This window comes from Pleurodeles waltl, chromosome 6, assembly GCF_031143425.1.
Source record: "Pleurodeles waltl isolate 20211129_DDA chromosome 6, aPleWal1.hap1.20221129, whole genome shotgun sequence".
Taxonomy (NCBI): domain Eukaryota; kingdom Metazoa; phylum Chordata; class Amphibia; order Caudata; family Salamandridae; genus Pleurodeles; species Pleurodeles waltl.
In genome coordinates, this window is record NC_090445.1 from 79,356,692 (window position 1) to 79,382,790 (window position 26,099).

The 26,099-nt window shown below is 52.6% G+C and overlaps 21 non-coding genes across 21 annotated transcripts; all 21 read left to right on the forward strand.

The window, feature by feature from the left end:
- The first annotated feature begins 242 nt into the window (after positions 1 to 242).
- Positions 243 to 315, forward strand: TRNAK-CUU (transfer RNA lysine (anticodon CUU)). The gene has a single exon. It is a non-coding gene; the product is annotated as a tRNA-Lys (tRNA).
- A 744-nt stretch (positions 316 to 1,059) lies between these two features.
- Positions 1,060 to 1,132, forward strand: TRNAK-CUU (transfer RNA lysine (anticodon CUU)). Its single transcript has one exon. It is a non-coding gene; the product is annotated as a tRNA-Lys (tRNA).
- Positions 1,133 to 1,874: 742 nt separating this feature from the next.
- TRNAK-CUU (transfer RNA lysine (anticodon CUU)) lies at positions 1,875 to 1,947 on the forward strand. Its single transcript has one exon. It is a non-coding gene; the product is annotated as a tRNA-Lys (tRNA).
- Positions 1,948 to 3,500: 1,553 nt separating this feature from the next.
- On the forward strand, positions 3,501 to 3,573 carry TRNAK-CUU (transfer RNA lysine (anticodon CUU)). The gene has a single exon. It is a non-coding gene; the product is annotated as a tRNA-Lys (tRNA).
- A 743-nt stretch (positions 3,574 to 4,316) lies between these two features.
- TRNAK-CUU (transfer RNA lysine (anticodon CUU)) lies at positions 4,317 to 4,389 on the forward strand. The gene has a single exon. It is a non-coding gene; the product is annotated as a tRNA-Lys (tRNA).
- Positions 4,390 to 5,118: 729 nt separating this feature from the next.
- On the forward strand, positions 5,119 to 5,191 carry TRNAK-CUU (transfer RNA lysine (anticodon CUU)). Its single transcript has one exon. It is a non-coding gene; the product is annotated as a tRNA-Lys (tRNA).
- Positions 5,192 to 7,561: 2,370 nt separating this feature from the next.
- Positions 7,562 to 7,634, forward strand: TRNAK-CUU (transfer RNA lysine (anticodon CUU)). The gene has a single exon. It is a non-coding gene; the product is annotated as a tRNA-Lys (tRNA).
- A 1,659-nt stretch (positions 7,635 to 9,293) lies between these two features.
- On the forward strand, positions 9,294 to 9,366 carry TRNAK-CUU (transfer RNA lysine (anticodon CUU)). The gene has a single exon. It is a non-coding gene; the product is annotated as a tRNA-Lys (tRNA).
- A 1,551-nt stretch (positions 9,367 to 10,917) lies between these two features.
- On the forward strand, positions 10,918 to 10,990 carry TRNAK-CUU (transfer RNA lysine (anticodon CUU)). Its single transcript has one exon. It is a non-coding gene; the product is annotated as a tRNA-Lys (tRNA).
- Positions 10,991 to 11,737: 747 nt separating this feature from the next.
- TRNAK-CUU (transfer RNA lysine (anticodon CUU)) lies at positions 11,738 to 11,810 on the forward strand. Its single transcript has one exon. It is a non-coding gene; the product is annotated as a tRNA-Lys (tRNA).
- A 742-nt stretch (positions 11,811 to 12,552) lies between these two features.
- Positions 12,553 to 12,625, forward strand: TRNAK-CUU (transfer RNA lysine (anticodon CUU)). The gene has a single exon. It is a non-coding gene; the product is annotated as a tRNA-Lys (tRNA).
- A 744-nt stretch (positions 12,626 to 13,369) lies between these two features.
- Positions 13,370 to 13,442, forward strand: TRNAK-CUU (transfer RNA lysine (anticodon CUU)). The gene has a single exon. It is a non-coding gene; the product is annotated as a tRNA-Lys (tRNA).
- A 2,372-nt stretch (positions 13,443 to 15,814) lies between these two features.
- Positions 15,815 to 15,887, forward strand: TRNAK-CUU (transfer RNA lysine (anticodon CUU)). The gene has a single exon. It is a non-coding gene; the product is annotated as a tRNA-Lys (tRNA).
- A 742-nt stretch (positions 15,888 to 16,629) lies between these two features.
- TRNAK-CUU (transfer RNA lysine (anticodon CUU)) lies at positions 16,630 to 16,702 on the forward strand. Its single transcript has one exon. It is a non-coding gene; the product is annotated as a tRNA-Lys (tRNA).
- Positions 16,703 to 17,443: 741 nt separating this feature from the next.
- Positions 17,444 to 17,516, forward strand: TRNAK-CUU (transfer RNA lysine (anticodon CUU)). The gene has a single exon. It is a non-coding gene; the product is annotated as a tRNA-Lys (tRNA).
- A 745-nt stretch (positions 17,517 to 18,261) lies between these two features.
- Positions 18,262 to 18,334, forward strand: TRNAK-CUU (transfer RNA lysine (anticodon CUU)). Its single transcript has one exon. It is a non-coding gene; the product is annotated as a tRNA-Lys (tRNA).
- Positions 18,335 to 20,706: 2,372 nt separating this feature from the next.
- TRNAK-CUU (transfer RNA lysine (anticodon CUU)) lies at positions 20,707 to 20,779 on the forward strand. Its single transcript has one exon. It is a non-coding gene; the product is annotated as a tRNA-Lys (tRNA).
- A 2,370-nt stretch (positions 20,780 to 23,149) lies between these two features.
- On the forward strand, positions 23,150 to 23,222 carry TRNAK-CUU (transfer RNA lysine (anticodon CUU)). The gene has a single exon. It is a non-coding gene; the product is annotated as a tRNA-Lys (tRNA).
- A 745-nt stretch (positions 23,223 to 23,967) lies between these two features.
- Positions 23,968 to 24,040, forward strand: TRNAK-CUU (transfer RNA lysine (anticodon CUU)). The gene has a single exon. It is a non-coding gene; the product is annotated as a tRNA-Lys (tRNA).
- A 742-nt stretch (positions 24,041 to 24,782) lies between these two features.
- TRNAK-CUU (transfer RNA lysine (anticodon CUU)) lies at positions 24,783 to 24,855 on the forward strand. The gene has a single exon. It is a non-coding gene; the product is annotated as a tRNA-Lys (tRNA).
- Positions 24,856 to 25,597: 742 nt separating this feature from the next.
- On the forward strand, positions 25,598 to 25,670 carry TRNAK-CUU (transfer RNA lysine (anticodon CUU)). The gene has a single exon. It is a non-coding gene; the product is annotated as a tRNA-Lys (tRNA).
- Positions 25,671 to 26,099: the final 429 nt, after the last annotated feature.

Genomic DNA, 26,099 nt, shown 5'->3' on the forward strand with positions numbered 1-26,099 from the left:
GGACATTTAAGTATGTGCCCAGAGACAGGTTGAGAGGACAGATGCATGTATGTACCAGAGTGAGCTCCAGAGAGACTGATGGGCACATAAGACTGGGGTAGAGCGAGAGATGGAGAAAGAGAAAGGTGCCTGTGTCGAGTCAGCAGCAGAGAAAATGAAACAAAGGGGCCTCCTGGGATAACCACACACTACTTCCTCACAAAGAGCACACAGAGGGTGTGTGAAATGACATAGGCACAGCAGCCCGGCTAGCTCAGTCGGTAGAGCATGAGACTCTTAATCTCAGGGTCGTGGGTTCGAGCCCCACGTTGGGCGTGATGCTTTATAAAGGCTTCTCCATTTTCGGGTTTAACATTAACTCTCACCTTTTTCAGATATTTCGCTGAGGCTTAAAACTACACACACACACACATCCTGCAGTTTGCCTCACGATTCCCACAGGACTCCACACAACGCAGCACTTCCCGCCCTGGGAGGCGCCGCTGGAAGCGGTCCTAGGCCGAGCCTTTCCTGCGCCCTTTCCTAGCCTGAGCCGCCCGTGCTTACAGCGAGCTCGGAGTCCGCTCCGGTCCGTCCTGTCCCCCCCCCATCCTTTCAAAACGAGGAGTTTAAGGTCTCATCCCCGCTGGTGTTATGATTAAAGTAGGTATGAAAACTACTTTATGTCGGCAGCGGGATTTAATTACGGGACTGGGGAAGATACTGCTCTTGAATGTGGCGCCTTACACCGCTCGGACATTCCGGCAGCCTCCGGAACACGGCTCTGGAGGCTGACTGCCCCCTCGCGAAACAGGGAGAGTTCACACTGTTCTCTACTGGACATTTAAGTATGTGCCCAGAGACAGGTTGAGAGGACAGATGCATGTATGTACCAGAGTGAGCTCCAGAGAGACTGATGGGGACATAAGACTGGGGTAGAGCGAGAGATGGAGAAAGAGAAAGGTGCCTGTGTCGAGTCAGCAGCAGAGAAAATGAAACAAAGGGGCCTCCTGGGATAACCACACACTACTTCCTCACAAAGAGCACACAGAGGGTGTGTGAAATGACATAGGCACAGCAGCCCGGCTAGCTCAGTCGGTAGAGCATGAGACTCTTAATCTCAGGGTCGTGGGTTCGAGCCCCACGTTGGGCGTGATGCTTTATAAAGGCTTCTCCATTTTCGGGTTTAACATTAACTCTCACCTTTTTTAGATATTTTGCTGAGGCTTAAAACTACACACACACACATCCTGCAGTTTGCCTCACGATTCCCACAGGACTCCACACAATGCAGCACTTCCCGCCCTGGGAGGCGCCGCTGGGAGCTGTCCTAGGCCGAGCCTTTCCTGCGCCCTTTCCTAGCCTGAGCCGCCCGTGCTTACAGCGAGCTCGGTGTCTGCTCCGGTCCGTCCTGTCCACCCCCATCCTTTCAAAAAGAGGAGTTTTACGGTCTCATCCCCGCTGGTGTTATGATTAAAGTAGGTATGAAAACTACTTTATGTCAGCAGCGGGATTTGACCACGGGACTGGGGAAGATACTGCTCTTGAATGTGGCACCTTACACCGCTCGGCCATTCCGGCAGACTTCGGAAAACGGCTCTGGAGGCTGACTGCCACCTCGCGAAACAGGGAGAGTTCACACTCTTCTCTACTGGACATTTAAGCATGTGCCCAGAGACAGGTTGAAAGGACAGATGCATGTATGTACCAGCTTGAGCTCCAGAAAGACTGATGGGGACATAAGACTGGGGTAGAGCGAGAGATGGAGAAAGAGAAAGGTGCCTGTGTCGAGTCAGCAGCAGAGAAAATGAAACAAAGGGGCCTCCTGGGATAACCACACACTACTTCCTCACAAAGAGCACACAGAGGGTGTGTGAAATGACATAGGCACAGCAGCCCGGCTAGCTCAGTCGGTAGAGCATGAGACTCTTAATTTCAGGGTCGTGGGTTCGAGCCCCACGTTGGGCGTGATGCTTTATAAAGGCTTCTCCATTTTCGGGTTTAACATTAACTCTCACCTTTTTTAGATATTTTGCTGAGGCTTAAAACTACACACACACACATCCTGCAGTTTGCCTCACGATTCCCACAGGACTCCACACAATGCAGCACTTCCCACCCTGGGAGGCGCCGCTGGGAGCTGTCCTAGGCCGAGCCTTTCCTGCGCCCTTTCCTAGCCTGAGCCGCCCGTGCTTACAGCGAGCTCGGAGTCCGCTCCGGTCCGTCCTGTCCCCCCCCATCCTTTCAAAAAGAGGAATTTAAAGTCTCATCCCTGCTGGTGTTATGATTAAAGTAGGTATGACAACTACTTTATGTCGGCAGCAGGATTTAATTACGGGACTGGGGAAGATACTGCTCTTGAATGTGGCGCCTTACACCGCTCGGCCATTCCGGCAGCCTGCAGAACACGGCTCTGGAGGCTGACTGCCCCCTCGCGAAACAGGGAGAGTTCACACTGTTCTCTACTGGACATTTAAGAATGTGCCCAGAGACAGGTTGAGAGGACAGATGCATGTATGTACCAGAGTGAGCTCCAGAGAGACTGATGGGGACATAAGACTGGGGTAGAGCGAGAGATGGAGAAATAGGAAGGTGCCTGGGTCGAGTCAGCAGCAGAGAAAATGAAACAAAGGGGCCTCCTGGGATAACCACACACTACTTCCTCACAAAGAACACACAGAGGGTGTGTGAAATGACATAGGCACAGCAGCCTGGCTAGCTCAATCTGTAGAGCATGAGACTCTTAATCTCAGGGTTGTGGGTTCGAGCCCCACGTTGGGTGTAATGCTTTTTAAAGGCTTCTCCCTTTTCGGGTTTAACATTAACTCTCACCTTTTTCAGATATTTCGCTGAGGCTTAAAAATACACAAACACACATCCTGCTGTTTGCCTCACGATTCCCACAGGACTCCACACAACGCAGCACTTATCGCCCTGGGAGGCGCCGCTGGGAGCGGTCCTCGGCCGAGCCTTTCCTGCCCCCTTTCCTAGCCTGAGCCGCCCGTGCTTACAGCGAGCTCGGAGTCCGCTCCGGTCCGTCCTGTCCCCCCCCATCCTTTCAAAAAGAGGAGTTTAAAGTCTCATCCCTGCTGGTGTTATGATTAAAATAGGTATGAAAACTACTTTATGTCGGCAGCGGGATTTGATCACGGGACTGGGGAAAATACTGCTCTTGAATGTGGCGCCTTACACCGCTCGGCCATTCCGGCAGCATGCAGAACACGGCTCTGGAGGCTGACTGCCACCTCGCGACACAGGGAGAGTTCACACTGTTCTCTACTGGACATTTAAGTATGTGCCCAGAGACAGGTTGAGAGGACAGATGCATGTATGTACCAGAGTGAGCTCCAGAGAGACTGATGGGGACATAAGACTGGGGTAGAGCGAGAGATGGAGAAAGAGAAAGGTGCCTGTGTCGAGTCAGCAGCAGAGAAAATGAAACAAAGGGGCCTCCTGGGATAACCACACACTACTTCCTTACAAAGAACACACAGAGGGTGTGTGAAATGACAGGCACAGCAGCCCGGCTAGCTCAGTCGGTAGAGCATGAGACTCTTAATCTCAGGGTCGTGGGTTCGAGCCCCATGTTGGGCGTGATGCTTTTTAAAGGCTTCTCCATTTTCGGGTTTAACATTAACTCTCACCTTTTTCAGATATTTCGCTGAGGCTTAAAACTACACACACACACACATCCTGCAGTTTGCCTCACGATTCCCACAGGACTCCACACAACGCAGCACTTCCCGCCCTGGGAGGCGCCGCTGGGAGCGGTCCTAGGCCGAGCCTTTCCTGCGCCCTTTCCTAGCCTGAGCCGCCCGTGCTTACAGCGAGCTCGGAGTCCGCTCCGGTCCGTCCTGTCCCCCCCCATCCTTTCAAAAAGAGGAGTTTAAAGTCTCATCCCTGCTGGTGTTATGATTAAAATAGGTATGAAAACTACTTTATGTCGGCAGCGGGATTTGATCACGGGACTGGGGAAGATACTGCTCTTGAATGTGGCGCCTTACACCGCTCGGCCATTCCGGCAGCCTCCGGAACACGGCTCTGGAGGCTGACTGCCCCCTCGCGAAACAGGGAGAGTTCACACTGTTCTCTACTGGACATTTAAGTATGTGCCCAGAGACAGGCTGAGAGGACAGATGCATGTATGTACCAGAGTGAGCTCCAGAGAGACTGATGGGGACATAAGACTGGGGTAGAGCGAGAGATGGAGAAAGAGAAAGGTGCCTGTGTCGAGTCAGCAGCAGAGAAAATGAAACAAAGGGGCCTCCTGGGATAACCACACACTACTTCCTCACAAAGAGCACACAGAGGGTGTGTGAAATGACATAGGCACAGCAGCCCGGCTAGCTCAGTCGGTAGAGCATGAGACTCTTAATCTCAGGGTCGTGGGTTCGAGCCCCACGTTGGGCGTGATGCTTTATAAAGGCTTCTCCATTTTCGGGTTTAACATTAACTCTCACCTTTTTTAGATATTTTGCTGAGGCTTAAAACTACACACACACACATCCTGCAGTTTGCCTCACGATTCCCACAGGACTCCACACAATGCAGCACTTCCCGCCCTGGGAGCTGTCCTAGGCCGAGCCTTTCCTGCGCCCTTTCCTAGCCTGAGCCGCCCGTGCTTACAGCGAGCTCGGAGTCCGCTCCGGTCCGTCCTGTCCACCCCCATCCTTTCAAAAAGAGGAGTTTTACGGTCTCATCCCCGCTGGTGTTATGATTAAAGTAGGTATGAAAACTACTTTATGTCAGCAGCGGGATTTGACCACAGGACTGGGGAAGATACTGCTCTTGAATGTGGCACCTTACACCGCTCGGCCATTCCGGCAGACTTCGGAAAACGGCTCTGGAGGCTGACTGCCACCTCGCGAAACAGGGAGAGTTCACACTCTTCTCTACTGGACATTTAAGCATGTGCCCAGAGACAGGTTGAAAGGACAGATGCATGTATGTACCAGAGTGAGCTCCAGAAAGACTGATGGGGACATAAGACTGGGGTAGAGCGAGAGATGGAGAAAGAGAAAGGTGCCTGTGTCAGGTCAGCAGCAGAGAAATTGAAACAAAGGGGCCTCCTGGGATAACCACACACTACTTCCTCACAAAGAAAACACAGAGGGTGTGTGAAATGATATAGCCACAGCAGCCTGGGTAGCTCAGTCGGTAGAGCATGAGACTCTTAATCTCAGGGTCGTGGGTTCGAGCCCCACGTTGGGCGTGATGCTTTTTAAAGGCTTCTCCATTTTCGGGTTCAACATTAACTCTCACCTTTTTCAGATATTTCGCTGAGGCTTAAAACTGCACACACACACACATCCTGCAGTTTGCCTCACGATTCCCACAGGACTCCACACAACGCAGCACTTCCCGCCCTGGGATGCGCCGCTCGGAGCGGTCCTAGGCCGAGCCTTTCCTGCGCCCTTTCCAAGCCTGAGCCGCCCGTGCTTACAGCGAGCTCGGAGTCCGCTCCGGTCCGTCCTGTCCACCCCCATCCTTTCAAAAAGAGGAGTTTTACGGTCTCATCCCCGCTGGTGTTATGATTAAAGTAGGTATGAAAACTACTTTATGTCAGCAGCGGGATTTGTCCACGGGACTGGGGAAGATACTGCTCTTGAAAGTGGCACCTTACACCGCTCGGCCATTCCGGCAGACTTCGGAAAACGGCTCTGGAGGCTGACTGCCACCTCGCGAAACAGGGAGAGTTCACACTCTTCTCTACTGGACATTTAAGCATGTGCCCAGAGACAGGTTGAAAGGACAGATGCATGTATGTACCAGCTTGAGCTCCAGAAAGACTGATGGGGACATAAGACTGGGGTAGAGCGAGAGATGGAGAAAGAGAAAGGTGCCTGTGTCGAGTCAGCAGCAGAGAAAATGAAACAAAGTGGCCTCCTGGGATAACCACACACTACTTCCTCACAAAGAGCACACAGAGGGTGTGTGAAATGACATAGGTACAGCAGCCTGGCTAGCTCAGTCGGTAGAGCATGAGACTCTTAATTTCAGGGTCGTGGGTTTGAGCCCCACGTTGGGCATGATGCTTTATAAAGGCTTCTCCATTTTCGGGTTTAACATTAACTCTCACCTTTTTTAGATATTTTGCTGAGGCTTAAAACTACACACACACACATCCTGCAGTTTGCCTCACGATTCCCACAGGACTCCACACAATGCAGCACTTCCCGCCCTGGGAGGCGCCGCTGGGAGCTGTCCTAGGCCGAGCCTTTCCTGCGCCCTTTCCTAGCCTGAGCCGCCCGTGCTTACAGCGAGCTCGGAGTCCGCTCCGGTCCGTCCTGTCCCCCCCCATCCTTTCAAAAAGAGGAATTTAAAGTCTCATCCCTGCTGGTGTTATGATTAAAGTAGGTATGACAACTACTTTATGTCGGCAGCAGGATTTAATTACGGGACTGGGGAAGATACTGCTCTTGAATGTGGCGCCTTACACCGCTCGGCCATTCCGGCAGCCTGCAGAACACGGCTCTGGAGGCTGACTGCCCCCTCGCGAAACAGGGAGAGTTCACACTGTTCTCTACTGGACATTTAAGAATGTGCCCAGAGACAGGTTGAGAGGACAGATGCATGTATGTACCAGAGTGAGCTCCAGAGAGACTGATGGGGACATAAGACTGGGGTAGAGCGAGAGATGGAGAAATAGGAAGGTGCCTGGGTCGAGTCAGCAGCAGAGAAAATGAAACAAAGGGGCCTCCTGGGATAACCACACACTACTTCCTCACAAAGAACACACAGAGGGTGTGTGAAATGACATAGGCACAGCAGCCTGGCTAGCTCAATCGGTAGAGCATGAGACTCTTAATCTCAGGGTTGTGGGTTCGAGCCCCACGTTGGGTGTAATGCTTTTTAAAGGCTTCTCCCTTTTCGGGTTTAACATTAACTCTCACCTTTTTCAGATATTTCGCTGAGGCTTAAAAATACACAAACACACATCCTGCTGTTTGCCTCACGATTCCCACAGGACTCCACACAACGCAGCACTTATCGCCCTGGGAGGCGCCGCTGGGAGCGGTCCTCGGCCGAGCCTTTCCTGCCCCCTTTCCTAGCCTGAGCCGTCCGTGCTTACAGCGAGCTCGGAGTCCGCTCCGGTCCGTCCTGTCCCCCCCCATCCTTTCAAAAAGAGGAGTTTAAAGTCTCATCCCTGCTGGTGTTATGATTAAAATAGGTATGAAAACTACTTTATGTCGGCAGCGGGATTTGATCACGGGACTGGGGAAAATACTGCTCTTGAATGTGGCGCCTTACACCGCTCGGCCATTCCGGCAGCATGCAGAACACGGCTCTGGAGGCTGACTGCCACCTCGCGACACAGGGAGAGTTCACACTGTTCTCTACTGGACATTTAAGTATGTGCCCAGAGACAGGTTGAGAGGACAGATGCATGTATGTACCAGAGTGAGCTCCAGAGAGACTGATGGGGACATAAGACTGGGGTAGAGCGAGAGATGGAGAAAGAGAAAGGTGCCTGTGTCGAGTCAGCAGCAGAGAAAATGAAACAAAGGGGCCTCCTGGGATAACCACACACTACTTCCTTACAAAGAACTCACAGAGGGTGTGTGAAATGACAGGCACAGCAGCCCGGCTAGCTCAGTCGGTAGAGCATGAGACTCTTAATCTCAGGGTCGTGGGTTCGAGCCCCACGTTGGGCGTGATGCTTTTTAAAGGCTTCTCCATTTTCGGGTTTAACATTAACTCTCACCTTTTTCAGATATTTCGCTGAGGCTTAAAACTACACACACACACACATCCTGCAGTTTGCCTCACGATTCCCACAGGACTCCACACAACGCAGCACTTCCCGCCCTGGGAGGCGCCGCTGGGAGCGGTCCTAGGCCGAGCCTTTCCTGCGCCCTTTCCTAGCCTGAGCCGCCCGTGCTTACAGCGAGCTCGGAGTCCGCTCCGGTCCGTCCTGTCCCCCCCCCATCCTTTCAAAACGAGGAGTTTAAGGTCTCATCCCCGCTGGTGTTATGATTAAAGTAGGTATGAAAACTACTTTATGTCGGCAGCGGGATTTAATTACGGGACTGGGGAAGATACTGCTCTTGAATGTGGCGCCTTACACCGCTCGGCCATTCCGGCAGCCTCCGGAACACGGCTCTGGAGGCTGACTGCCCCCTCGCGAAACAGGGAGAGTTCACACTGTTCTCTACTGGACATTTAAGTATGTGCCCAGAGACAGGTTGAGAGGACAGATGCATGTATGTACCAGAGTGAGCTCCAGAGAGACTGATGGGGACATAAGACTGGGGTAGGGCGAGAGATGGAGAAAGAGAAAGGTGCCTGTGTCGAGTCAGCAGCAGAGAAAATGAAACAAAGGGGCCTCCTGGGATAACCACACACTACTTCCTCACAAAGAGCACACAGAGGGTGTGTGAAATGACATAGGCACAGCAGCCTGGCTAGCTCAATCGGTAGAGCATGAGACTCTTAATCTCAGGGTTGTGGGTTCGAGCCCCACGTTGGGTGTAATGCTTTTTAAAGGCTTCTCCCTTTTCGGGTTTAACATTAACTCTCACCTTTTTCAGATATTTCGCTGAGGCTTAAAAATACACAAACACACATCCTGCTGTTTGCCTCACGATTCCCACAGGACTCCACACAACGCAGCACTTATCGCCCTGGGAGGCGCCGCTGGGAGCGTTCCTCGGCCGAGCTTTCCTGCCCCCTTTCCTAGCCTGAGCCGCCCGTGCTTACAGCGAGCTCGGAGTCCGCTCCGGTCCGTCCTGTACCCCCCCATCCGCCCGTGCTTACAGCCTTTCCTGCGCCCTTTCCTAGCCTGAGCCGCCCGTGCTTACAGCGAGCTCGGAGTCCGCTCCGGTCCGTCCTGTCCACCCCCATCCTTTCAAAAAGAGGAGTTTTACGGTCTCATCCCCGCTGGTGTTATGATTAAAGTAGGTATGAAAACTACTTTATGTCAGCAGCGGGATTTGACCACGGGACTGGGGAAGATACTGCTCTTGAATGTGGCACCTTACACCGCTCGGCCATTCCGGCAGACTTCGGAAAACGGCTCTGGAGGCTGACTGCCACCTCGCGAAACAGGGAGAGTTCACACTCTTCTCTACTGGACATTTAAGCATGTGCCCAGAGACAGGTTGAAAGGACAGATGCATGTATGTACCAGCTTGAGCTCCAGAAAGACTGATGGGGACATAAGACTGGGGTAGAGCGAGAGATGGAGAAAGAGAAAGGTGCCTGTGTCGAGTCAGCAGCAGAGAAAATGAAACAAAGGGGCCTCCTGGGATAACCACACACTACTTCCTCACAAAGAGCACACAGAGGGTGTGTGAAATGACATAGGCACAGCAGCCCGGCTAGCTCAGTCGGTAGAGCATGAGACTCTTAATTTCAGGGTCGTGGGTTCGAGCCCCACGTTGGGCGATGCTTTATAAAGGCTTCTCCATTTTCGGGTTTAACATTAACTCTCACCTTTTTTAGATATTTTGCTGAGGCTTAAAACTACACACACACACATCCTGCAGTTTGCCTCACGATTCCCACAGGACTCCACACAATGCAGCACTTCCCGCCCTGGGAGGCGCCGCTGGGAGCTGTCCTAGGCCGAGCCTTTCCTGCGCCCTTTCCTAGCCTGAGCCGCCCGTGCTTACAGCGAGCTCGGAGTCCGCTCCGGTCCGTCCTGTCCCCCCCCATCCTTTCAAAAAGAGGAATTTAAAGTCTCATCCCTGCTGGTGTTATGATTAAAGTAGGTATGACAACTACTTTATGTCGGCAGCAGGATTTAATTACGGGACTGGGGAAGATACTGCTCTTGAATGTGGCGCCTTACACCGCTCGGCCATTCCGGCAGCCTGCAGAACACGGCTCTGGAGGCTGACTGCCCCCTCGCGAAACAGGGAGAGTTCACACTGTTCTCTACTGGACATTTAAGAATGTGCCCAGAGACAGGTTGAGAGGAGAGATGCATGTATGTACCAGAGTGAGCTCCAGAGAGACTGATGGGGACATAAGACTGGGGTAGAGCGAGAGATGGAGAAATAGGAAGGTGCCTGGGTCGAGTCAGCAGCAGAGAAAATGAAACAAAGGGGCCTCCTGGGATAACCACACACTACTTCCTCACAAAGAACACACAGAGGGTGTGTGAAATGACATAGGCACAGCAGCCTGGCTAGCTCAATCGGTAGAGCATGAGACTCTTAATCTCAGGGTTGTGGGTTCGAGCCCCACGTTGGGTGTAATGCTTTTTAAAGGCTTCTCCCTTTTCGGGTTTAACATTAACTCTCACCTTTTTCAGATATTTCGCTGAGGCTTAAAAATACACAAACACACATCCTGCTGTTTGCCTCACGATTCCCACAGGACTCCACACAACGCAGCACTTATCGCCCTGGGAGGCGCCGCTGGGAGCGGTCCTCGGCCGAGCCTTTCCTGCCCCCTTTCCTAGCCTGAGCCGCCCGTGCTTACAGCGAGCTCGGAGTCCGCTCCGGTCCGTCCTGTCCCCCCCCATCCTTTCAAAAAGAGGAGTTTAAAGTCTCATCCCTGCTGGTGTTATGATTAAAATAGGTATGAAAACTACTTTATGTCGGCAGCGGGATCTGATCACGGGACTGGGGAAAATACTGCTCTTGAATGTGGCGCCTTACACCGCTCGGCCATTCCGGCAGCATGCAGAACACGGCTCTGGAGGCTGACTGCCACCTCGCGACACAGGGAGAGTTCACACTGTTCTCTACTGGACATTTAAGTATGTGCCCAGAGACAGGTTGAGAGGACAGATGCATGTATGTACCAGAGTGAGCTCCAGAGAGACTGATGGGGACATAAGACTGGGGTAGAGCGAGAGATGGAGAAAGAGAAAGGTGCCTGTGTCGAGTCAGCAGCAGAGAAAATGAAACAAAGGGGCCTCCTGGGATAACCACACACTACTTCCTTACAAAGAACACACAGAGGGTGTGTGAAATGACAGGCACAGCAGCCCGGCTAGCTCAGTCGGTAGAGCATGAGACTCTTAATCTCAGGGTCGTGGGTTCGAGCCCCACGTTGGGCGTGATGCCTTTTTAAAGGCTTCTCCATTTTCGGGTTTAACATTAACTCTCACCTTTTTCAGATATTTCGCTGAGGCTTAAAACTACACACACACACACACATCCTGCAGTTTGCCTCACGATTCCCACAGGACTCCACACAACGCAGCACTTCCCGCCCTGGGAGGCGCCGCTGGGAGCGGTCCTAGGCCGAGCCTTTCCTGCGCCCTTTCCTAGCCTGAGCCGCCCGTGCTTACAGCGAGCTCGGAGTCCGCTCCGGTCCGTCCTGTCCCCCCCCCATCCTTTCAAAACGAGGAGTTTAAGGTCTCATCCCCGCTGGTGTTATGATTAAAGTAGGTATGAAAACTACTTTATGTCGGCAGCGGGATTTAATTACGGGACTGGGTAAGATACTGCTCTTGAATGTGGCGCCTTACACCGCTCGGCCATTCCGGCAGCCTCCGGAACACGGCTCTGGAGGCTGACTGCCCCCTCGCGAAACAGGGAGAGTTCACACTGTTCTCTACTGGACATTTAAGTATGTGCCCAGAGACAGGTTGAGAGGACAGATGCATGTATGTACCAGAGTGAGCTCCAGAGAGACTGATGGGGACATAAGACTGGGGTAGAGCGAGAGATGGAGAAAGAGAAAGGTGCCTGTGTCGAGTCAGCAGCAGAGAAAATGAAACAAAGGGGCCTCCTGGGATAACCACACACTACTTCCTCACAAAGAGCACACAGAGGGTGTGTGATATGACATAGGCACAGCAGCCCGGCTAGCTCAGTCGGTAGAGCATGAGACTCTTAATCTCAGGGTCGTGGGTTCGAGCCCCACGTTGGGCGTGATGCTTTATAAAGGCTTCTCCATTTTCGGGTTTAACATTAACTCTCACCTTTTTTAGATATTTTGCTGAGGCTTAAAACTACACACACACACATCCTGCAGTTTGCCTCACGATTCCCACAGGACTCCACACAATGCAGCACTTCCCGCCCTGGGAGGCGCCGCTGGGAGCTGTCCTAGGCCGAGCCTTTCCTGCGCCCTTTCCTAGCCTGAGCCGCCCGTGCTTACAGCGAGCTCGGAGTCCGCTCCGGTCCGTCCTGTCCACCCCCATCCTTTCAAAAAGAGGAGTTTTACGGTCTCATCCCCGCTGGTGTTATGATTAAAGTAGGTATGAAAACTACTTTATGTCAGCAGCGGGATTTGACCACGGGACTGGGGAAGATACTGCTCTTGAATGTGGCACCTTACACCGCTCGGCCATTCCGGCAGACTTCGGAAAACGGCTCTGGAGGCTGACTGCCACCTCGCGAAACAGGGAGAGTTCACACTCTTCTCTACTGGACATTTAAGCATGTGCCCAGAGACAGGTTGAAAGGACAGATGCATGTATGTACCAGAGTGAGCTCCAGAAAGACTGATGGGGACATAAGACTGGGGTAGAGCGAGAGATGGAGAAAGAGAAAGGTGCCTGTGTCAGGTCAGCAGCAGAGAAATTGAAACAAAGGGGCCTCCTGGGATAACCACACACTACTTCCTCACAAAGATCACACAGAGGGTGTGTGAAATGATATAGCCACAGCAGCCTGGCTAGCTCAGTCGGTAGAGCATGAGACTCTTAATCTCAGGGTCGTGGGTTCGAGCCCCACGTTGGGCGTGATGCTTTTTAAAGGCTTCTCCATTTTCGGGTTTAACATTAACTCTCACCTTTTTCAGATATTTCGCTGAGGCTTAAAACTACACACACACACACATCCTGCAGTTTGCCTCACGATTCCCACAGGACTCCACACAACGCAGCACTTCCCGCCCTGGGATGCGCCGCTCGGAGCGGTCCTAGGCCGAGCCTTTCCTGCACCCTTTCCAAGCCTGAGCCGCCCGTGCTTACAGCGAGCTCGGAGTCCGCTCCGGTCCGTCCTGTCCACCCCCATCCTTTCAAAAAGAGGAGTTTTACGGTCTCATCCCCGCTGGTGTTATGATTAAAGTAGGTATGAAAACTACTTTATGTCAGCAGCGGGATTTGACCACGGGACTGGGGAAGATACTGCTCTTGAATGTGGCACCTTACACCGCTCGGCCATTCCGGCAGACTTCGGAAAACGGCTCTGGAGGCTGACTGCCACCTTGCGAAACAGGGAGAGTTCACACTCTTCTCTACTGGACATTTAAGCATGTGCCCAGAGACAGGTTGAAAGGACAGATGCATGTATGTACCAGCTTGAGCTCCAGAAAGACTGATGGGGACATAAGACTGGGGTAGAGCGAGAGATGGAGAAAGAGAAAGGTGCCTGTGTCGAGTCAGCAGCAGAGAAAATGAAACAAAGGGGCCTCCTGGGATAACCACACACTACTTCCTCACAAAGAGCACACAGAGGGTGTGTGAAATGACATAGGCACAGCAGCCCGGCTAGCTCAGTCGGTAGAGCATGAGACTCTTAATTTCAGGGTCGTGGGTTCGAGCCCCACGTTGGGCGTGATGCTTTATAAAGGCTTCTCCATTTTCGGGTTTAACATTAACTCTCACCTTTTTTAGATATTTTGCTGAGGCTTAAAACTACACACACACACATCCTGCCGTTTGCCTCACGATTCCCACAGGACTCCACACAATGCAGCACTTCCCGCCCTGGGAGGCGCTGCTGGGAGCTGTCCTAGGCCGAGCCTTTCCTGCGCCCTTTCCTAGCCTGAGCCGCCCGTGCTTACAGCCAGCTCGGAGTCCGCTCCGGTCCGTCCTGTCCCCCCCCATCCTTTCAAAAAGAGGAATTTAAAGTCTCATCCCTGCTGGTGTTATGATTAAAGTAGGTATGACAACTACTTTATGTCGGCAGCAGGATTTAATTACGGGACTGGGGAAGATACTGCTCTTGAATGTGGCGCCTTACACCGCTCGGCCATTCCGGCAGCCAGCAGAACACGGCTCTGGAGGCTGACTGCCCCCTCGCGAAACAGGGAGAGTTCACACTGTTCTCTACTGGACATTTAAGAATGTGCCCAGAGACAGGTTGAGAGGACAGATGCATGTATGTACCAGAGTGAGCTCCAGAGAGACTGATGGGGACATAAGACTGGGGTAGAGCGAGAGATGGAGAAATAGGAAGGTGCCTGGGTCGAGTCAGCAGCAGAGAAAATGAAACAAAGGGGCCTCCTGGGATAACCACACACTACTTCCTCACAAAGAACACACAGAGGGTGTGTGAAATGACATAGGCACAGCAGCCTGGCTAGCTCAATCGGTAGAGCATGAGACTCTTAATCTCAGGGTTGTGGGTTCGAGCCCCACGTTGGGTGTAATGCTTTTTAAAGGCTTCTCCCTTTTCGGGTTTAACATTAACTCTCACCTTTTTCAGATATTTCGCTGAGGCTTAAAAATACACAAACACACATCCTGCTGTTTGCCTCACGATTCCCACAGGACTCCACACAACGCAGCACTTATCGCCCTGGGAGGCGCAGCTGGGAGCGGTCCTCGGCCGAGCCTTTCCTGCCCCCTTTCCTAGCCTGAGCCGCCCGTGCTTACAGCGAGCTCGGAGTCCGCTCCGGTCCGTCCTGTCCCCCCCCATCCTTTCAAAAAGAGGAGTTTAAAGTCTCATCCCTGCTGGTGTTATGATTAAAATAGGTATGAAAACTACTTTATGTCGGCAGCGGGATTTGATCACGGGACTGGGGAAAATACTGCTCTTGAATGTGGCACCTTACACCGCTCGGCCATTCCGGCAGCATGCAGAACACGGCTCTGGAGGCTGACTGCCACCTCGCGACACAGGGAGAGTTCACACTGTTCTCTACTGGACATTTAAGTATGTGCCCAGAGACAGGTTGAGAGGACAGATGCATGTATGTACCAGAGTGAGCTCCAGAGAGACTGATGGGGACATAAGACTGGGGTAGAGCGAGAGATGGAGAAAGAGAAAGGTGCCTGTGTCGAGTCAGCAGCAGAGAAAATGAAACAAAGGGGCCTCCTGGGATAACCACACACTACTTCCTTACAAAGAACACACAGAGGGTGTGTGAAATGACAGGCACAGCACCCCGGCTAGCTCAGTCGGTAGAGCATGAGACTCTTAATCTCAGGGTCGTGGGTTCGAGCCCCACGTTGGGCGTGATGCTTTTTAAAGGCTTCTCCATTTTCGGGTTTAACATTAACTCTCACCTTTTTCAGATATTTCGCTGAGGCTTAAAACTACACACACACACACATCCTGCAGTTTGCCTCACGATTCCCACAGGACTCCACACAACGCAGCACTTCCCGCCCTGGGAGGCGCCGCTGGGAGCGGTCCTAGGCCGAGCCTTTCCTGCGCCCTTTCCTAGCCTGAGCTGCCCGTGCTTACAGCGAGCTCGGAGTCCGCTCCGGTCCGTCCTGTCCCCCCCCCCCATCCTTTCAAAACGAGGAGTTTAAGGTCTCATCCCCGCTGGTGTTATGATTAAAGTAGGTATGAAAACTACTTTATGTCGGCAGCGGGATTTAATTACGGGACTGGGGAAGATACTGCTCTTGAATGTGGCGCCTTACACCGCTCGGCCATTCCGGCAGCCTCCGGAACACGGCTCTGGAGGCTGACTGCCCCCTCGCGAAACAGGGAGAGTTCACACTGTTCTCTACTGGACATTTAAGTATGTGCCCAGAGACAGGTTGAGAGGACAGATGCATGTATGTACCAGAGTGAGCTCCAGAGAGACTGATGGGGACATAAGACTGGGGTAGAGCGAGAGATGGAGAAAGAGAAAGGTGCCTGTGTCGAGTCAGCAGCAGAGAAAATGAAACAAAGGGGCCTCCTGGGATAACCACACACTACTTCCTCACAAAGAGCACACAGAGGGTGTGTGAAATGACATAGGCACAGCAGCCCGGCTAGCTCAGTCGGTAGAGCATGAGACTCTTAATCTCAGGGTCGTGGGTTCGAGCCCCACGTTGGGCGTGATGCTTTATAAAGGCTTCTCCATTTTCGGGTTTAACATTAACTCTCACCTTTTTTAGATATTTTGCTGAGGCTTAAAACTACACACACACACATCCTGCAGTTTGCCTCACGATTCCCACAGGACTCCACACAATGCAGCACTTCCCGCCCTGGGAGGCGCCGCTGGGAGCTGTCCTAGGCCGAGCCTTTCCTGCGCCCTTTCCTAGCCTGAGCCGCCCGTGCTTACAGCGAGCTCGGAGTCCGCTCCGGTCCGTCCTGTCCACCCCCATCCTTTCAAAAAGAGGAGTTTTACGGTCTCATCCCCGCTGGTGTTATGATTAAAGTAGGTATGAAAACTACTTTAAGTCAGCAGCGGGATTTGACCACGGGACTGGGGAAGATACTGCTCTTGAATGTGGCACCTTACACCGCTCGGCCATTCCGGCAGACTTCGGAAAACGGCTCTGGAGGCTGACTGCCACCTCGCGAAACAGGGAGAGTTCACACTCTTCTCTACTGGACATTTAAGCATGTGCCCAGAGACAGGTTGAAAGGACAGATGCATGTATGTACCAGAGTGAGCTCCAGAAAGACTGATGGGGACATAAGACTGGGGTAGAGCGAGAGATGGAGAAAGAGAAAGGTGCCTGTTTCAGGTCAGCAGCAGAGAAATTGAAACAAAGGGGCCTCCTGGGATAACCACACACTACTTCCTCACAAAGAACACACAGAGGGTGTGTGAAATGATATAGCCACAGCAGCCTGGCTAGCTCAGTCGGTAGAGCATGAGACTCTTAATCTCAGGGTCGTGGGTTCGAGCCCCACGTTGGGCGTGATGCTTTTTAAAGGCTTCTCCATTTTCGGGTTTAACATTAACTCTCACCTTTTTCAGATATTTCGCTGAGGCTTAAAACTACACACACACACACATCCTGCAGTTTGCCTCACGATTCCCACAGGACTCCACACAACGCAGCACTTATCGCCCTGGGAGGCGCCGCTGGGAGCGGTCCTCGGCCGAGCCTTTCCTGCCCCCTTTCCTAGCCTGAGCCGCCCGTGCTTACAGCGAGCTCGGAGTCCGCTCCGGTCCGTCCTGTCCCCCCCCATCCTTTCAAAAAGAGGAGTTTAAAGTCTCATCCCTGCTGGTGTTATGATTAAAATAGGTATGAAAACTACTTTATGTCAGCAGCGGGATTTGATCACGGGACTGGGGAAAATACTGCTCTTGAATGTGGCGCCTTACACCGCTCGGCCATTCCGGCAGCATGCAGAACACGGCTCTGGAGGCTGACTGCCACATCGCGACACAGGGAGAGTTCACACTGTTCTCTACTGGACATTTAAGTATGTGCCCAGAGACAGGTTGAGAGGACAGATGCATGTATGTACCAGAGTGAGCTCCAGAGAGACTGATGGGGACATAAGACTGGGGTAGAGCGAGAGATGGAGAAAGAGAAAGGTGCCTGTGTCGAGTCAGCAGCAGAGAAAATGAAACAAAGGGGCCTCCTGGGATAACCACACACTACTTCCTTACAAAGAACACACAGAGGGTGTGTGAAATGACAGGCACAGCAGCCCGGCTAGCTCAGTCGGTAGAGCATGAGACTCTTAATCTCAGGGTCGTGGGTTCGAGCCCCACGTTGGGCGTGATGCTTTTTAAAGGCTTCTCCATTTTCGGGTTTAACATTAACTCTCACCTTTTTCAGATATTTCGCTGAGGCTTAAAACTACACACACACACACATCCTGCAGTTTGCCTCACGATTCCCACAGGACTCCACACAACGCAGCACTTCCCGCCCTGGGAGGCGCCGCTGGGAGCGGTCCTAGGCCGAGCCTTTCCTGCGCCCTTTCCTAGCCTGAGCCGCCCGTGCTTACAGCGAGCTCGGAGTCCGCTCCGGTCCGTCCTGTCCCCCCCCCCATCCTTTCAAAACGAGGAGTTTAAGGTCTCATCCCCGCTGGTGTTATGATTAAAGTAGGTATGAAAACTACTTTATGTCGGCAGCGGGATTTAATTACGGGACTGGGGAAGATACTGCTCTTGAATGTGGCGCCTTACACCGCTCGGCCATTCCGGCAGCCTCCGGAACACGGCTCTGGAGGCTGACTGCCCCCTCGCGAAACAGGGAGAGTTCACACTGTTCTCTACTGGACATTTAAGTATGTGCCCAGAGACAGGTTGAGAGGACAGATGCATGTATGTACCAGAGTGAGCTCCAGAGAGACTGATGGGGACATAAGACTGGGGTAGAGCGAGAGATGGAGAAAGAGAAAGGTGCCTGTGTCGAGTCAGCAGCAGAGAAAATGAAACAAAGGGGCCTCCTGGGATAACCACACACTACTTCCTCACAAAGAGCACACAGAGGGTGTGTGAAATGACATAGGCACAGCAGCCCGGCTAGCTCAGTCGGTAGAGCATGAGACTCTTAATCTCAGGGTCGTGGGTTCGAGCCCCACGTTGGGCGTGATGCTTTATAAAGGCTTCTCCATTTTCGGGTTTAACATAAACTCTCACCTTTTTTAGATATTTTGCTGAGGCTTAAAACTACACACACACACATCCTGCAGTTTGCCTCACGATTCCCACAGGACTCCACACAATGCAGCACTTCCCGCCCTGGGAGGCGCCGCTGGGAGCTGTCCTAGGCCGAGCCTTTCCTGCGCCCTTTCCTAGCCTGAGCCGCCCGTGCTTACAGCGAGCTCGGAGTCCGCTCCGGTCCGTCCTGTCCCCCCCCATCCTTTCAAAAAGAGGAATTTAAAGTCTCATCCCTGCTGGTGTTATGATTAAAGTAGGTATGACAACTACTTTATGTCGGCAGCAGGATTTAATTACGGGACTGGGGAAGATACTGCTCTTGAATGTGGCGCCTTACACCGCTCGGCCATTCCGGCAGCCTGCTGAACACGGCTCTGGAGGCTGACTGCCCCCTCGCGAAACAGGGAGAGTTCACACTGTTCTCTACTGGACATTTAAGAATGTGCCCAGAGACAGGTTGAGAGGACAGATGCATGTATGTACCAGAGTGAGCTCCAGAGAGACTGATGGGGACATAAGACTGGGGTAGAGCGAGAGATGGAGAAATAGGAAGGTGCCTGGGTCGAGTCAGCAGCAGAGAAAATGAAACAAAGGGGCCTCCTGGGATAACCACACACTACTTCCTCACAAAGAACACACAGAGGGTGTGTGAAATGTCATAGGCACAGCAGCCTGGCTAGCTCAATCGGTAGAGCATGAGACTCTTAATCTCAGGGTTGTGGGTTCGAGCCCCACGTTGGGTGTAATGCTTTTTAAAGGCTTCTCCCTTTTCGGGTTTAACATTAACTCTCACCTTTTTCAGATATTTCGCTGAGGCTTTCAAAATACACAAACACACATCCTGCTGTTTGCCTCACGATTCCCACAGGACTCCACACAACGCAGCACTTATCGCCCTGGGAGGCGCCGCTGGGAGCGGTCCTCGGCCGAGCCTTTCCTGCGCCCTTTCCTAGCCTGAGCCGCCCGTGCTTACAGCGAGCTCGGAGTCCACTCCGGTCCGTCCTGTCCCCCCCCCATCCTTTCAAAACGAGGAGTTTAAGGTCTCATCCCCGCTGGTGTTATGATTAAAGTAGGTATGAAAACTACTTTATGTCGGCAGCGGGATTTAATTACGGGACTGGGGAAGATACTGCTCTTGAATGTGGCGCCTTACACCGCTCGGCCATTCCGGCAGCCTCCGGAACACGGCTCTGGAGGCTGACTGCCCCCTCGCGAAACAGGGAGAGTTCACACTGTTCTCTACTGGACATTTAAGTATGTGCCCAGAGACAGGTTGAGAGGACAGATGCATGTATGTACCAGAGTGAGCTCCAGAGAGACTGATGGGGACATAAGACTGGGGTAGAGCGAGAGATGGAGAAAGAGAAAGGTGCCTGTGTCGAGTCAGCAGCAGAGAAAATGAAACAAAGGGGCCTCCTGGGATAACCACACACTACTTCCTCACAAAGAGCACACAGAGGGTGTGTGAAATGACATAGGCACAGCAGCCCGGCTAGCTCAGTCGGTAGAGCATGAGACTCTTAATCTCAGGGTCGTGGGTTCGAGCCCCACGTTGTGCGTGATGCTTTATAAAGGCTTCTCCATTTTCGGGTTTAACATTAACTCTCACCTTTTTTAGATATTTTGCTGAGGCTTAAAACTACACACACACACATCCTGCAGTTTGCCTCACGATTCCCACAGGACTCCACACAATGCAGCACTTCCCGCCCTGGGAGGCGCCGCTGGGAGCTGTCCTAGGCCGAGCCTTTCCTGCGCCCTTTCCTAGCCTGAGCCGCCCGTGCTTACAGCGAGCTCGGAGTCCGCTCCGGTCCGTCCTGTCCACCCCCATCCTTTCAAAAAGAGGAGTTTTACGGTCTCATCCCCGCTGGTGTTATGATTAAAGTAGGTATGAAAACTACTTTATGTCAGCAGCAGGATTTGACCACGGGACTGGGTAAGATACTGCTCTTGAATGTGGCACCTTACACCGCTCGGCCATTCCGGCAGACTTCGGAAAACGGCTCTGGAGGCTGACTGCCACCTCGCGAAACAGGGAGAGTTCACACTCTTCTCTACTGGACATTTAAGCATGTGCCCAGAGACAGGTTGAAAGGACAGATGCATGTATGTACCAGAGTGAGCTCCAGAAAGACTGATGGGGACATAAGACTGGGGTAAAGCGAGAGATGGAGAAAGAGAAAGGTGCCTGTGTCAGGTCAGCAGCAGAGAAATTGAAACAAAGGGGCCTCCTGGGATAACCACACACTACTTCCTCACAAAGAACACACAGAGGGTGTGTGAAATGATATAGCCACAGCAGCCTGGCTAGCTCAGTCGGTAGAGCATGAGACTCTTAATCTCAGGGTCGTGGGTTCGAGCCCCACGTTGGGCGTGATGCTTTTTAAAGGCTTCTCCATTTTCGGGTTTAACATTAACTCTCACCTTTTTCAGATATTTCGCTGAGGCTTAAAACTACACACACACACACATCCTGCAGTTTGCCTCACGATTCCCACAGGACTCCATACAACGCAGCACTTCCCGCCCTGGGATGCGCCGCTCGGAGCGGTCCTAGGCCGAGCCTTTCCTGCGCCCTTTCCAAGCCTGAGCCGCCCGTGCTTACAGCGAGCTCGGAGTCCGCTCCGGTCCGTCCTGTCCACCCCCATCCTTTCAAAAAGAGGAGTTTTACGGTCTCATCCCCGCTGGTGTTATGATTAAAGTAGGTATGAAAACTACTTTATGTCAGCAGCGGGATTTGTCCACGGGACTGGGGAAGATACTGCTCTTGAATGTGGCACCTTACACCGCTCGGCCATTCCGGCAGACTTCGGAAAACGGCTCTGGAGGCTGACTGCCACCTCGCGAAACAGGGAGAGTTCACACTCTTCTCTACTGGACATTTAAGCATGTGCCCAGAGACAGGTTGAAAGGACAGATGCATGTATGTACCAGCTTGAGCTCCAGAAAGACTGATGGGGACATAAGACTGGGGTAGAGCGAGAGATGGAGAAAGAGAAAGGTGCCTGTGTCGAGTCAGCAGCAGAGAAAATGAAACAAAGGGGCCTCCTGGGATAACCACACACTACTTCCTCACAAAGAGCACACAGAGGGTGTGTGAAATGACATAGGCACAGCAGCCCGGCTAGCTCAGTCGGTAGAGCATGAGACTCTTAATTACAGGGTCGTGGGTTCGAGCCCCACGTTGGGCGTGATGCTTTATAAAGGCTTCTCCATTTTCGGGTTTAACATTAACTCTCACCTTTTTTAGATATTTTGCTGAGGCTTAAAACTACACACACACACATCCTGCAGTTTGCCTCACGATTCCCACAGGACTCCACACAATGCAGCACTTCCCGCCCTGGGAGGCGCCGCTGGGAGCTGTCCTAGGCCGAGCCTTTCCTGCGCCCTTTCCTAGCCTGAGCCGCCCGTGCTTACAGCGAGCTCGGAGTCCGCTCCGGTCCGTCCTGTCCCCCCCCATCCTTTCAAAAAGAGGAATTTAAAGTCTCATCCCTGCTGGTGTTATGATTAAAGTAGGTATGACAACTACTTTATGTCGGCAGCAGGATTTAATTACGGGACTGGGGAAGATACTGCTCTTGAATGTGGCGCCTTACACCGCTCGGCCATTCCGGCAGCCTGCAGAACACGGCTCTGGAGGCTGACTGCCCCCTCGCGAAACAGGGAGAGTTCACACTGTTCTCTACTGGACATTTAAGAATGTGCCCAGAGACAGGTTGAGAGGACAGATGCATGTATGTACCAGAGTGAGCTCCAGAGAGACTGATGGGGACATAAGACTGGGGTAGAGCGAGAGATGGAGAAATAGGAAGGTGCCTGGGTCGAGTCAGCAGCAGAGAAAATGAAACAAAGGGGCCTCCTGGGATAACCACACACTACTTCCTCACAAAGAACACACAGAGGGTGTGTGAAATGACATAGGCACAGCAGCCTGGCTAGCTCAATCGGTAGAGCATGAGACTCTTAATCTCAGGGTTGTGGGTTCGAGCCCCACGTTGGGTGTAATGCTTTTTAAAGGCTTCTCCCTTTTCGGGTTTAACATTAACTCTCACCTTTTTCAGATATTTCGCTGAGGCTTAAAAATACACAAACACACATCCTGCTGTTTGCCTCACGATTCCCACAGGACTCCACACAACGCAGCACTTATCGCCCTGGGAGGCGCCGCTGGGAGCGGTCCTCGGCCGAGCCTTTCCTGCCCCCTTTCCTAGCCTGAGCCGTCCGTGCTTACAGCGAGCTCGGAGTCCGCTCCGGTCCGTCCTGTCCCCCCCCATCCTTTCAAAAAGAGGAGTTTAAAGTCTCATCCCTGCTGGTGTTATGATTAAAATAGGTATGAAAACTACTTTATGTCGGCAGCGGGATTTGATCACGGGACTGGGGAAAATACTGCTCTTGAATGTGGCGCCTTACACCGCTCGGCCATTCCGGCAGCATGCAGAACACGGCTCTGGAGGCTGACTGCCACCTCGCGACACAGGGAGAGTTCACACTGTTCTCTACTGGACATTTAAGTATGTGCCCAGAGACAGGTTGAGAGGACAGATGCATGTATGTACCAGAGTGAGCTCCAGAGAGACTGATGGGGACATAAGACTGGGGTAGAGCGAGAGATGGAGAAAGAGAAAGGTGCCTGTGTCGAGTCAGCAGCAGAGAAAATGAAACAAAGGGGCCTCCTGGGATAACCACACACTACTTCCTTACAAAGAACACACAGAGGGTGTGTGAAATGACAGGCACAGCAGCCCGGCTAGCTCAGTCGGTAGAGCATGAGACTCTTAATCTCAGGGTCGTGGGTTCGAGCCCCACGTTGGGCGTGATGCTTTTTAAAAGCTTCTCCATTTTCGGGTTTAACATTAACTCTCACCTTTTTCAGATATTTCGCTGAGGCTTAAAACTACAAACACACACACATCCTGCAGTTTGCCTCACGATTCCCACAGGACTCCACACAACGCAGCACTTCCCGCCCTGGGAGGCGCCGCTGGGAGCGGTCCTAGGCCGAGCCTTTCCTGCGCCCTTTCCTAGCCTGAGCCGCCCGTGCTTACAGCGAGCTCGGAGTCCGCTCCGGTCCGTCCTGTCCCCCCCCCCATCCTTTCAAAACGAGGAGTTTAAGGTCTCATCCCCGCTGGTGTTATGATTAAAGTAGGTATGAAAACTACTTTATGTCGGCAGCGGGATTTAATTACGGGACTGGGGAAGATACTGCTCTTGAATGTGGCGCCTTACACCGCTCGGCCATTCCGGCAGGCTCCGGAACACGGCTCTGGAGGCTGACTGCCCCCTCGCGAAACAGGGAGAGTTCACACTGTTCTCTACTGGACATTTAAGTATGTGCCCAGAGACAGGTTGAGAGGACAGATGCATGTATGTACCAGAGTGAGCTCCAGAGAGACTGATGGGGACATAAGACTGGGGTAGAGCGAGAGATGGAGAAAGAGAAAGGTGCCTGTGTCGAGTCAGCAGCAGAGAAAATGAAACAAAGGGGCCTCCTGGGATAACCACACACTACTTCCTCACAAAGAGCACACAGAGGGTGTGTGAAATGACATAGGCACAGCAGCCCGGCTAGCTCAGTCGGTAGAGCATGAGACTCTTAATCTCAGGGTCGTGGGTTTGAGCCCCACGTTGGGCGTGATGCTTTATAAAGGCTTCTCCATTTTCGGGTTTAACATTAACTCTCACCTTTTTTAGATATTTTGCTGAGGCTTAAAACTACACACACACACATCCTGCAGTTTGCCTCACGATTCCCACAGGACTCCACACAATGCAGCACTTCCCGCCCTGGGAGGCGCCGCTGGGAGCTGTCCTAGGCCGAGCCTTTCCTGCGCCCTTTCCTAGCCTGAGCCGCCCGTGCTTACAGCGAGCTCGGAGTCCGCTCCGGTCCGTCCTGTCCACCCCCATCCTTTCAAAAAGAGGAGTTTTACGGTCTCATCCCCGCTGGTGTTATGATTAAAGTAGGTATGAAAACTACTTTATGTCAGCAGCGGGATTTGACCACGGGACTGGGGAAGATACTGCTCTTGAATGTGGCACCTTACACCGCTCGGCCATTCCGGCAGACTTCGGAAAACGGCTCTGGAGGCTGACTGCCACCTCGCGAAACAGGGAGAGTTCACACTCTTCTCTACTGGACATTTAAGCATGTGCCCAGAGACAGGTTGAAAGGACAGATGCATGTATGTACCAGAGTGAGCTCCAGAAAGACTGATGGGGACATAAGACTGGGGTAGAGCGAGAGATGGAGAAAGAGAAAGGTGCCTGTGTCAGGTCAGCAGCAGAGAAATTGAAACAAAGGGGCCTCCTGGGATAACCACACACTACTTCCTCACAAAGAACACACAGAGGGTGTGTGAAATGATATAGCCACAGCAGCCTGGCTAGCTCAGTCGGTAGAGCATGAGACTCTTAATCTCAGGGTCGTGGGTTCGAGCCCCACGTTGGGCGTAATGCTTTTTAAAGGCTTCTCCATTTTGGGGTTTAACATTAACTCTCACCTTTTTCAGATATTTTGCTGAGGCTTAAAACTACACACACACACACATCCTGCAGTTTGCCTCACGATTCCCACAGGACTCCACACAACGCAGCACTTCCCGCCCTGGGATGCGCCGCTCGGAGCGGTCCTAGGCCGAGCCTTTCCTGCGCCCTTTCCAAGCCTGAGCCGCCCGTGCTTACAGCGAGCTCGGAGTCCGCTCCGGTCCGTCCTGTCCACCCCCATCCATTCAAAAAGAGGAGTTTTACGGTCTCATCCCCGCTGGTGTTATGATTAAAGTAGGTATGAAAACTACTTTATGTCAGCAGCGGGATTTGACCACGGGACTGGGGAAGATACTGCTCTTGAATGTGGCACCTTACACCGCTCGGCCATTCCGGCAGACTTCGGAAAACGGCTCTGGAGGCTGACTGCCACCTCGCGAAACAGGGAGAGTTCACACTCTTCTCTACTGGACATTTAAGCATGTGCCCAGAGACAGGTTGAAAGGACAGATGCATGTATGTACCAGCTTGAGCTCCAGAAAGACTGATGGGGACATAAGACTGGGGTAGAGCGAGAGATGGAGAAAGAGAAAGGTGCCTGTGTCGAGTCAGCAGCAGAGAAAATGAAACAAAGGGGCCTCCTGGGATAACCACACTACTTCCTCACAAAGAGCACACAGAGGGTGTGTGAAATGACATAGGCACAGCAGCCCGGCTAGCTCAGTCGGTAGAGCATGAGACTCTTAATTTCAGGGTCGTGGGTTCGAGCCCCACGTTGGGCGTGATGCTTTATAAAGGCTTCTCCATTTTCGGGTTTAACATTAACTCTCACCTTTTTTAGATATTTTGCTGAGGCTTAAAACTACACACACACACATCCTGCAGTTTGCCTCACGATTCCCACAGGACTCCACACAATGCAGCACTTCCCGCCCTGGGAGGCGCCGCTGGGAGCTGTCCTAGGCCGAGCCTTTCCTGCGCCCTTTCCTAGCCTGAGCCGCCCGTGCTTACAGCGAGCTCGGAGTCCGCTCCGGTCCGTCCTGTCCCCCCCCATCCTTTCAAAAAGAGGAATTTAAAGTCTCATCCCTGCTGGTGTTATGATTAAAGTAGGTATGACAACTACTTTATGTCGGCAGCAGGATTTAATTACGGGACTGGGGAAGATACTGCTCTTGAATGTGGCGCCTTACACCGCTCGGCCATTCCGGCAG